This window comes from Sceloporus occidentalis, unplaced genomic scaffold, assembly GCF_023333645.1.
Source record: "Sceloporus occidentalis isolate IW3139 unplaced genomic scaffold, rSceOcc1.0.p SCAF_13, whole genome shotgun sequence".
NCBI classification, from domain to species: Eukaryota; Metazoa; Chordata; class Lepidosauria; order Squamata; family Phrynosomatidae; genus Sceloporus; species Sceloporus occidentalis.
The window spans coordinates 12,621,456-12,633,990 of NW_028316993.1; positions in this window are offsets into that span (position 1 = coordinate 12,621,456).

Sequence of the window (12,535 nt, forward strand, 5' to 3'; positions counted from 1 at the left end):
AGTTGGTATAGATGACCCTAGGGAACTCAATTCTAAGTCTACAACTGTATTATTCTATGCATTGAATCCCAGGGTGCTTATTTAAGATCCACTCCAGGTGGGCGAAAGATAAAAAGGATTGCCATTCCCTTTTGGATCTGGCTTCCTGAAAAGACTTGTCAGGTGTCAGAAACAGAATATGTTATCCTGGGCAGAAAAGAGGAGATGCCTTTGGGGAGTTTGGGAGTCTTGAAGGACTCACAGTGAGTGCAATGAAAGTTACTCCATGGTTATGGTGGTGGTGGAGGTGTGTGTGGTGACTGTGTGAAATGTGTGCGTGTGTATGCACCTGGCAGGACAAAAGCTTATCAAAAAGGGTCTCCAGGGAGGAGACAGAAGACTGACAGGCAATTCAAGGAGCTATGAATCCATGCGGGATGCAGTCCATGAGGAATATGTGAAAGGAGCTGACCTACTTGAGCAGAACTTGGAGGAACAAAGATGCAAAGCTAGGAAGGATGCTGGAGAGCGGATCCAATTCTCCATTCGGTTTTTCCCTTTGCCTGCAGCAAACTTGTCTAGAGATCCCAACCATTTCAAGATCTGAAGACTATCTCTAGCAGGGTGCATTCTTATTTTATTGATTGATTGATGGATGGATGTATTTATTTCAGTTTTGTGTTCCGCCTGTCTTCCAATATGAGACCCTTCAGTGGGCTTGCAATAGAGTGGATGCTTGGTAACTGCTAGGCTTTGGGTCTAAGACCTCTTGTGGATACCAAAATCCATGGAGGCTCCAATCTCATTAAATAAAATGGTGTAGTAAAATTGTATTCCTTATATAAAATGGTAAAATCAAAGTTTGCTTTTTGGAATATATTATACACACACATATATTAGAGCCATGGAAGGTTGAATCTGTGGATAACAAATCCATGGATACAGAGGGCCGACTGTATAAACAGACGAAACAACACTGTCAACTAAGCGTAAACTTACTCTCAGGTACTTAAGTGGTGGTTGTGCTACTCCATCCTTCTGCTGCCTACTAACATTGTGCAGCCAGTTGCAGATCTGAGAATGTGCTTGTTGTTTTCACAATCCCAGTGACTCAAATGATACACTGAAGGCACTGCTGTGCAGTTGTGCACCGTCCAAAAATGTCCAACTTCACATGAAACAGTTGCACGTGTGATGTTCTGGTTATATAAGTGTGAATATGGACTTTACACCCCAGAACTTTATTGACCTAGCACTTTTCTTCAGAGAGATGGGATTTAAGGATTTGCCAAAAAAGCCTCTATGCAAAAGCAAAAGATGCTGTGATTGTGTGATGGCTAAATGGGGCTGGGGGAGGAGTGTGAAAATGCAAGCCGGGAGGAATGGAGAATGAGAGGAGCATTATGCATAATATAAAGCGGATGGGCTCATGGTTGCTAATGAGAGCACTTGACAGAATGGAGTGAAAATCTCCTCCTTGACTTTGCCCTTTAGCTCTCTCTGGCTAATTAGTCTCCAAGAGGACAAGGCATGACAGGGCAAGATGCCCCTTTGGTCTGGTCAACTCCAAGGCAGCTCTCTGAGGAATGCCAAAGGAGCTGGATGGACTCATCCACCTCAAGGTCCCTGTCCCACCGCTGGTCTCTTGAGAGGACTGAAAACCTGTTTCCTTCCCACAGATGATAGTCAGAATTATGTGCCAGCCTTACTGTCCTGCTGCAACAGGATGCAGAGTGCCAAAAGTGCAACATTGCCATTCTGTAGTGAGGCAAAGTAGCAGAAAGGGACATGAGTGTAAACTTACACGACGGCTGGAAATCACAAAGTGGCAGAAGCAGAGTTGCACAGCAAATATATTCATTGTGCATTATGTACTGTGGTTGTGCAGCCTATACTTTGCATTCCAGTTGTGCATCCCATACTTTGCATTGTGATGCTTTATGGTTGTGCATCCCGTACTTTACATTGTGTATCCTGTACCTTTCTATTGTGGTTGGGCATCCTACACTTTGACTTGTGGCGCATTATGGTTGCGCATCCTGTGCTTTGCATTGTGATATTTAGTGGTTGCGCTTCCTGTTCTTTGCATTGTTGTTGCACGCTGTGGTTATACATCCCATACTTTATAGTATGGTTGTACGTCCTATACTTTGCATTGCAGTTGTGAATTACTTTATTTGACGTTGCACGATGGCACCCAGTCATCGATATGGCTTGCACAGTGTTGCTATTCTGCATGTAGCATATCTCCACGTGTGGATATTTACACAATGAGGACGCTGAGTTGAGATCAATGTCCCTTTTATGCAGGACCTTGGCCATGACTTCTTCCTTTAACCTCAAAACAACATCCAGAGTAATTACTCTTGTATCTGCCATAATAAGCTCATATGTCACCAGCCCTGCTGCATACAGATACCGAATACTTCTACACTCCAAGACAACCAAACCCAAGTCTAACAGCTGCCCACCCCTGGATGCTTTTCTAGCCTTCCTTCTTGGCTGGAGTTCTCTTTACTCCAGACAGTCCATCTTCTCCAAACTGAGGATGTCTCGGTTGGAGATATTTTGGATGGATGTGGCTGCCTTCCAGTAACGTCTTGTCCTAGCCTTATCCTGCCATTCGGAAGCAATTGTAAGCCCTCCCTTCAGCATACAAATCTCGTGCAGCTCAGGAAGCTGTGAATAATTTAAAATCCCAAAGTAGATACATTTTATATATTTCTTTCTTTATTTGCAAAGAAATAGCCCTCTTCTCATCTCCAAATCTGTCTATTTACCGAGAGGGTACCTCCTGCTTACTCTATCTTGTTTTCAGGCTTCTCGGCTGGACTATCTGCCCCTTCACTTCAGCGTACTTTGCCTCCTTCCTCGCCTTCCGAAAACAGCCGTATCTACACGGAAATTGCTCTCCAAACAAGCCAGGGAAGCAATCGGTGGCTATCAGGCAGCTGGGATGGAGAACGCACGCGGCATCCGTCTGCGGAGGAATAAAGGGAAGCGAAAGCAATCATGCCCTTTTGTCAGGCCTGGCTTGCTCAAATGATGTCGCTCCATGGTGCGCATGATAGTTGGTTGGGATGGTGAGGAAAACTGGAGGAGGTGGCATCAGAATGAGTTTGCACAGCAAAATAATGGACCTACTGAGCAAAGAGAGGAGAGGGAGAACCAGAAAGAAAGAAAGAAAGAAAAGAAGTATTGCAGGCTTAAGTTTGGATGAGAAACATGGAACTTCCCCAATGGCTGGTTCATGTTCTGATTGGCAGGGCAGAAGGCAAAGTCATCAATGGAAGGGGAAGCCAGGGTACCCAAGAGAGCCAGATGGTTCACATTCTGATTGGTGAGGAAGAAGGCACAGCCATCAATGGTGGGAGGATCCAAGGTAACCAAGAGAGCCATTCTAATTGGTGGAATAGAAGGCATGCTGTCAATGGTGGGAGGAGCCAGGACAGCAGAGGCAACCAGCTGGTTGACATTGTGATTAGTGAGGGGGAAGCCTCAGTCATCAATGGTGGGAGGAGCCTGGACAATAGAGACAGCCAACTGGTTGGCATTCTGATTGGTGGGGTGGAAGGCACAGTCATCAATGGTGGGAGGAGCCTGGATAATAGAGACAGCCAACTGGTTGGCATTCTGATTGGTGGAGCGGAAGGCACAGTCATCAATGGTGGGAGGAGCCTGGACAATAGAGACAGCCAACTGGTTGGCATTCTGATTGGTGGAGCGGAAGGCACAGTCATAAATGGTGGGAGGAGCCTGGACAATAGAGACAACCAACTGGTTGACAGTCATCAATGGTGGGAGGAGCCTGGACAATAGAGACAACCAACTGGTTGACAGTCATCAATGGTGGGAGAAGCCTGGACAATAGAGAACCAACTGGTTGACAGTCATCAATGTTGGGAGGAGCCTGGACAATAGAGAGCCAACTGGTTGACAGTCATCAATGGTGGGAGGAGCCTGGACAATAGAGACAGCCAACTGGTTGGCATTCTGATTGGTGGAGCGGAAGGCACAGTCATCAATGGTGAGAGGAGCCTGGACAATAGAGACAACCAACTGGTTGACAGTCATCAATGGTGGGAGGAGCCTGGACAATAGAGAACCAACTGGTTGACAGTCATCAATGGTGGGAGGAGCCTGGATAATAGAGAGCCAACTGGTTGACAGTCATCAATGGTGGGAGGAGCCTGGACAATAGAGACAGCCAACTGGTTGGCATTCTGATTGGTGGAGCGGAAGGCACAGTCATCAATGGTGAGAGGAGCCTGGACAATAGAGAACCAACTGGTTGACAGTCATCAATGGTGAGAGGAGCCTGGATAATAGAGACAGCCAACTGGTTGACAGTCACCAATGGTGGGAGGAGCCAGCAATGTGGCATCAAAGTGCATTGTATGTTGCACATCATCAGACAGTGATTTCACTGTAATGAGGTGGCATAGCCTAATGGAGGTGTAACTTCTTGACTGTAGAGTTAATACCACAATGCGGCATCTTGCTCTACATTTTCTTTGTGTGTGTGTGTGTGTGTAATTCTATTCTATTTTATTTCAACACAGAAGTCTCGGGAACCGATCAGGACAAACGCTGCCTCTTCCCAGGGAGTGTATAGAAACCAGCAGCTAAAGGGACGCTTTGCCCGCGATCAAATCAGTAAGCGTAAGTTATCGGAAAGGGTCCTGGTTCTTTGATTCTCAAAGGCGCTTTTGATGGGTGCAGAGACAGAGAGCATGAAAACATTTCTTTTCCTTAGCAGCCTTTGGTGCCTCTTTCTTTTCAAAACGCTGACTCTGTCCGCTTGTGTGATGTCGCAAGTCTTGCTTCCGAACCATGCCATGCACCGTGATGCAGATCTTTCCATCTCTCTTTTCCTCCTTCCTTTCTTCTCCTTCCCCTCTTCTTCTCCCTGAGTCTTTGCTTCTTTTTGCTTTCTCCAGCATTCAAACAGGGCTTTGATCTCACTTGGACTGTCCTTCCTCGCTTCACCCTCCCAGATTTATTTAGGCTCTGGCTTATTAAAATAGATGAAGACTGCTCTTTGATCTTTCCTTCATCTTCTCCAACCTCCTCTGCCTGACTCACTATCCCTGCCAGGCTCCTGGCAAAGTCGGCACTCCACTTATTTGCCAATACTTTTCTGGAGTTGGCCGACAGTCTTGTTGAACTCTGGCAGCACATGGCTCCTCATTCGGTGGGTTGGAAAACCCACTCCAAGCTTTCAAACAACTATCCAAAGATCCTGAGTGTATTTGGGGCGGATGGTGTTCATCACCTTTAAAGTTCGGAGTGAAACCTGGAGTGAATTTTTGTTTTGGATCCAAACTCTGCAGACTCTTTTGGGCTTTGTGTTTTGTCCATATCCTTTGGAAAGAGATGGGGGAGACAGTCATCTTAAATTTAATTTAACCTTTTTGGGGTTTTATTTAATGTAATCTGGCCTTTCACACAGTGCAGAATCCAAAGCTGCTTACAGCAAAGTTAAAATAAAGCACAGCTGGAAGACCTAATGTTTAAATAAGTTAAAAACAAGAAAGCTTTCAGATTAAAGACATCAATAATTTAATCCATCTATCCATCCATCCATCCATCCATCCATCCATCCATCCATCCGTTAAATAATTATATTTGGTATCCCCTCCTTTCTAAAGCAAGCAGAAGCCGAAAACCTGACGATGATTTGAAAAACAGTTAAACCACAATTAAACAAGTCATTCATATTAAAATGCCATTAAATTTTTAAAAAGCGTGGGATCATTAAAAAAACATAACAACGAAGTGTAAAAATACGGTACCTGCCCCCCTGAAAAGGACTCGGTGCGACCGATTAATCATTAAATGCCTGTTTAAATAGAAAGGTGTATAATCTTAATGATTTAAAACAGTATAAATTATGTAAGGACCTAATAAGGGTAAAACTGCAGCAGTCACGGCCTGGAGAAGGACTCTTCTGCAAAACCCGATTGATCGTTGGATGGTGGTTTGAATGGAAAAGTCTTTGGCTGCTGGTGGAAAGAGAGCAGAGAGGAGGCCAGTTGAGCCTTCGGTGGGTGGGAAGGACTTCTGCAGCCCAGAATTGCCACCAAGATGGTCCTGTTTCATGTGTCCTCACCAGAGAGAATCATAGACTTGGAAGAAACCACAAAGGCCATCCAGTCCAACTCCATTCTGCCATGCAGGAACTCTCAATCAAAGCATCCCCAACACATGGCCATCCAGCCTCTATTTAAAGACCTCCAGGGAAGGAGACCCCACTGCACTCTGAGGAAGGAGTCTGTTCCACTGTAGAACAGCCCTTACTGTCAGGAAGTTCCTCCTAATGTTGAGCTGGAATCTCTTTTCCTGGAGCTTGCATCCATTGTTCCGGATCCTGTTCTCTGGAGCAGCAGAAAACAAGCTCGCTCCATCCTCAGTGTGACTCCCTCTCAAATATTTAAACAGGGCTGTCATATCACCGCTTAACCGTCTCTTCTCCAAACTAAACATACCCAGCTCCCTAAGTCGTTCCTTGTAGGGCATGGTTTCCAGACCCTTCACCATTTTGGTGGCCCTCCTTTGGACATGCTCCAGTTTCTCTATGTCTTTTTTGAATTGTGGTGCCCAGAAAGGGAAACAGTATTATTCCAGGTGGGTCCTGACCAAAGCAGAATAGAGTGGCACTATTACTTCCCTTGATCTAGACACTATACTTTTATTGATGCAGCCTAAAATTGCATTGGCCTTTTTAGCTGCCGCATTGCACTGTTGACTCATGTTCAATTTGTGGTCTACTAGGACTCCTGGATCCCTTTCACACATATAAGTCTCCTTAAGACAGATGTCCCCCATCCTATATCTGAGTGTGTATTTCATTTTTTTGCCCTAAGTGCAGTACCTTACATTTCTCTGTGTTGAAATTCATTTTGTTAGCTTTGGCCCAGCTTCCTAGCTACCTTGGTTTCCTCCCATTAAAAAAAATATCTGTGTGGTCCTTGGAGGGTCCTGAGACAGAAAATTGACCCTAGGACATGCTGAAGTTGTCCATCCCTGCCTTAAGGACCCCTGTCTTGGTCTCTCCCAATGCTGCAATCTTTTCATCTGTCTCTTCTTAGGCTGTCCTCTGTTAACCCTGCAGCCGGACAGCAGGAGGTCGGACTCTGCTGTTTGTTTAAACTCTGCTTTGAACACAGCAGCCGTCTCTGAACTCTGCAGAGAGGAAGCATCGGAAATAGGTCAGGCTGGCATGAAACAGTGATGTGTCAAAACGCGTGCCCAGAATCACAGAATGGGACACATATGAAGGGAAAGCAGCAGACCCCTCTTCTCTCTCTTGGCTTCCATGCTTTACGACTGCAACACTATATTCCACTTTAACTACCATTAGGGTTGCCAAGTGACTGGCACCTTTCAAGCATACGATAAAGACATTGATATGGATCAAGACCGTCCATGCCTTGTCTCAGAAAGGAGACTACAGTCAAGGTATCAGAAGATGTCTTGGGATGCATCTGCACTGCAGAAATAATGCAGTTTGGCACCGCTTTAACTGCCAAGGCTCAATGCTATGGACTTCTGGGATTTGTAGTTTGGTGACTATAGTGCTGCTTTTTATAGCCAAGGCTCTTTGGGGGCAGAAGGACTTTTTTGCCCCAGAATAACTTGGCTTTGGGTACCATAAATTGGTGCCACCTCTTTATATCCAGGATTGGAGATGAGATTATATATGAATGCAAAGCCCAGGATTGTAAGGATCCCTGCTTTCATTCAGTGGCAACTGGTGATTCCGATGCCAGGCTTTAAAAAGTAAATCTCTAAAGCATTCAACTCATGGAGGGGATAGAGTTCAGCACTTTAGTCAGCTTCTTCATATATTATATTATATTAATTTAGAATTAAATTAGAATGAATCCACCAACGCATGACATGGGAGCCAATACCCGCCACCACTGTCTCCATGAACAAGAAACTAAAAGAAAGAAAGAGAGAACATTTCTAGCCCTTGAAGCTATATAGATAAACCATGCTAAGGGCAATCTGAAAGCAAGGTGCTGAGTGAGAAGTCCATGAGAAGCGGTTGGAGCCATTTCTTCATTGCTAAATGGATGGGATTTCGATGCCTTACCTATATGACTAGCAGAATGTATTATATACATTGGCTGCAATTCAACATCTCCTCTGCATAGTGTAAATATTGGCCTGGAGAGATCCCTTATGCAACCTGTGGAACAGCAATGTCTCATATGACATGTCAATGGCTAGGTGCCACTGTGCAATGCACAACACACATTGCAAAGTGTAAGGTGCGCAACCACAACCTGGAATGCACAATGCGCAACTTGAAAAGGAAATGCATCAGAGGAAGCCGACTCAAGTCTACAAACTACCGACTTCTGTCTTTCAGTTAGTCAAAGGTGCTGCAAGATCTCTTTGCTTTTGAAAAGGAAAGACATAGAAGAACATGCGCTCTGTGTCAATCCCCTTCCGCCGTTATCAGCAGAATATGTCTGTCATGCCATTGTGACTTTTTGGCCCTTGCGTACATAGCATGACATAGTCATTTGTACGCTCCTAACAGAAATTCATGCAAATACTTGCACCTCTATTAAAGTTGCAAAGGCTATTTCATTTGCAACTCAGGTCTCAGCTTTGCAGAATGTGTGGAGCGCCTGAGATTGCTGAGCTGCCAATTTTTTTTTACTCTTTCCTCCCTTGGTCTCAAACAATGCACAGTTCTGGCCGCACATTGAAAAATAGAAAGGAATGGCTGGCTGGCTGGGATTCTCTTTAAGGTGAAAATAAAAGTATGAAAAATAATGAAACCGTTTTGAAGCAAGAGGGGGGAAAAATAAAAGGAGGAGAGCCTGTGGCGAGGAACATTGCCCTGGGGACTGGAACAACTTGTTAGACCTTTAAACGCGACACGTCTGAATTTGCTAAAATATGAATAATTAATCTGGATCCCCTGTGGGCTCTGCTCTTCATGTATTAGCCACTAAGTGCAATCCTGCCGGGAATGAACCCCCCTTCCCACATGTTAATCTGATTAATCCTGGCTGCCATGTGCCTTTGTGTGTGCATCATGAAAAGGCCTCCTGTTTTTGCAGAGCGAGCCTGGATTTGCCATGCGCGGCAGACAAAAGCTGTGGCTGAAGCCCTCTTCAAAGGCAATGGAGGGCTCTTGATATCTCCCCCCAAAATCATTAATCTGGTCTAATGGGAGTTTGGATGAGGATGCAGAACAAGAGGCAATCCTTGCGTCGCATGAGGTGGTGTGACCGCTGCTGCTGTGTGTTGCGTGCCTTCAAGTCGTTTTTGACTTATGGAGAGCATAAGGTGAACCTATCAAGGGATTTTATTGGCAACTCTATAATGATGATGATGATGATGATTTATATCCCACCTCTCCATCAGGATCGAGGCGGCTTACAATAAAGGTAAAAATACTACAATATAACAATATAGAATAAAACCATTATCCCTCCCACCAATGCAACAATTCAAATCCCCTTATAACAATAAATTGACATTCAGATTATTAAAACAACCAAACAGTCAAGCAACAACAAAGAGATGGGTACATAGAATATTCTGTATGGGGTCTAGCTGATTTTTTGAGACACAGAGAGTGTGACTTGCCCAAGGTGCCCCCCTCCCCAATGCAGTTCCATGGCTGAGCAGGGATTTGAACCTGGGTCTCCAGAGTTGTCATCCAGTGCACAAACCTCTATTCCATGTGACATGTAACCCATTTGTGTGTATTCGCAGATGACCACTCGAAGAAATGCAGGGACAGGTAAACTACCTGTCCTTTTGCAGATTTGTGAAGAAAGGCGGTGCAAATCAATATTATTATTATTTATTATTTCATTTTCTTACATCCCGTCTTTCTCCCAACATAGGGACTCAAGGCGGCAAACAGCATGTATAAAACAATACAATTAAAAACAATATAAGAATATTAAAATATATAAATATGAAATTGTAAAAATAATTAGACAATTAAAAATACCCGCCTGAGGATGGAGTCTGAAGGAGGGGTCCTCCTCTGTGTCCCACCAGAATGCAAAGTGTGTGGGTCCAGGAGGAGGTCTTCTTGGTTGTGGCACCCGATTGTCGAATGCCCTCCCCTTGGAGGTCCAACTGGCCCTGGCTTTGATTTTTTTCCATTGCCACACCAAACTGACTGAGTTAAATGAGTTAATGGAGTGCAAACTGCTTTGTCTCGATTGAGAGGTAGATTCCCCAAGGTGTTAACCCCTTTCCTGGGAAAGATGAAGACTGACTCAATTAAGACTCAGCCTTCCTTTGCAGAGTTTGTGAATGGAAGCGGTGAATCTCTTGGGTCTCTCTCTGAGACTAGTTTTAGCAAAGCAAAGCAAGCAGGCTGTATGCAAGATTCATAGCTAAAAACTCCACTAATTACATTTAAAGGTACGTGCAAACATTATTTACATGCAGTGCCTCGGCCCTGGCTAACTAAGGAAGAGTTTCAAGAAGAGGAGCAGCACAGCGCAGGTTGCGCTTACCAACTTGAAGGAGAAGGGAGAAAAAAGCGAGCGGAAGAGATGGAGAAGTCTTTTAGGTGTCTGCAAACACACCTGGGAGGTCCTCTGCTTGCATGGTGTGGTTGTTTGGTTACATCCCCACAAAGCATGACTGAGCGAATGGGAAAAGTGCTAGAGACAGCATGTACAGATCGCCCTCTGCATCCATGGAGTCAACCAAGCATGGCTCAAAAATATTCACACATGCACCTGTTGTTGTTGCTGCTGTGTGCCTTCAAGTTGTTTCCAACTTATGGCAACCTTATCACAAGATTTTCTTGGCAAGATTTGTTCACACACACACACACACACACACACACACACACACACACACTCAAAAAGCAAACCTTGATCTTGTCATTTTATATAAGGGTTGCCATTTTACTGTGCCATAGTATATAATGGGATGTGAGCATCTTCAAATTTTGGTATCCATGGTGAATCCTGGAACCAATTCCAGTGGAGACCAAGGGCCTACTGTATAAGGAAACCCTTACTGTCTAAAGCCCCAATAGTAATATTTTCCATGGCCAAGTGAGGATTCAAACCCTGGTCTCCCGATGTCCAACATTCAAACCACTATGCTGCACTGGCCTGGCAAGTTCTATCACATCACCTTCATTCAAACTTCAGATAATGCCTTTATTACTAATGACATGGCTGGAGCATTTCCCATTTCCACAAGACACACATGGATATATGCTGTGATCAAAGCACTGCAGAAAAGCGCAACTACCAGAGCTGTTGCAAAGTTTATCCTCCCTCCCTATCCAGGGAAAAAGAATCTCTGCACCCTTCGGCCATATTAGAGCTGAACGAGGCCAAGATGTGAACAAGATCTTGTCAAAGGAACAAAGAGGCCGAGGAGTTCTTTTGCCTGAGAATACAAATCAGTCCTCTGCCTCCTGGAAGTGATAGAGCACACTGCTCCAGTGGAGGGAAAGAAAATAGTTGGGGTGATGTGGGGAGGAGAAGAAAGATAGTTGCTTGCAAAAGTTACATTTCGACGCATCTGGGAAGCAGAGCATGGAATCAGTGCCAGGACAGTGGGCAAAGTCGGGGTCTCCCCTCTTCCTTTCAACTTGGCTTTTGCAACCCTCAGACTATCTCTCCTTGTCCCTCCAGCCCTGCTGGACCACTCCTACTCAATACCTCTAAGCGCACAGAGATGCATGAAAAATAAATGTTACTGGAAAGAGACAGCCGTAAAGGACTGGGAAGCAATTAGGAGGCAGGGAAGCATAATTAGTGTTCAGAAATGCGAGTGCCGGCAAAAGAAATAAAGTAGCGTTCGGATGCAATCAGGGTCGTGCCTGAATTACCAACTGTTCGCTGAATTGCTAATTATGCTCAATGAGTGAATCACATCTTATTAAGGGCCCAAGCGCAAGCCTTACTTAACTCGCTGGTGGTGCAAAGCAAAGGCGGAGCGGAGGCCAGGAGTGGTGCCCAGCCCTAACACAGCGGCCCTCGGGTGATTTTAGCAAAGGGGTTGCTGTTGCTGTTTGTGTGCCTTCAGACAAATTCTGCCAAGACAATCCTGCAATAGGTTCACTTTGTGCATGTGGGTTGGGTGCCTTCAAGTTGTTGGGTGCCAACGTATGGCAACCCTAGGCAACCCTATATCACCGGGTTTCCTTGGTATGTTTCCTTCAGAGAAGGTTTACCATTGCCTTCCCCTGAGGCTGAGAGAGCATGACTTGCCCAAAGTCACTCAGTGGGTTTCATGGCTGAGCAGGAATCGAAACCGGGTCTCCAGAGTGGTAGTCTAATACTCAAACATTTGCGCCATGTTGGCTCTGCCGCAGAGGTAGGAAATGTGTATTCTTTGGCCCACAGGAAGGAGTCCCATGTGGCTGACCTCCCCAGGCCCTCAATGCACAGAGCCAAAAGATTTAGGCTGAGGAAACCCTTTCAGGGAGAACAAAAACCTTGAAAATTAAACATTAAAATATAGTCCTAAATAAACACCTTAGATGATGATAACAATAACAACAACAACAACAACAACAACAACAACAACAACAACAACA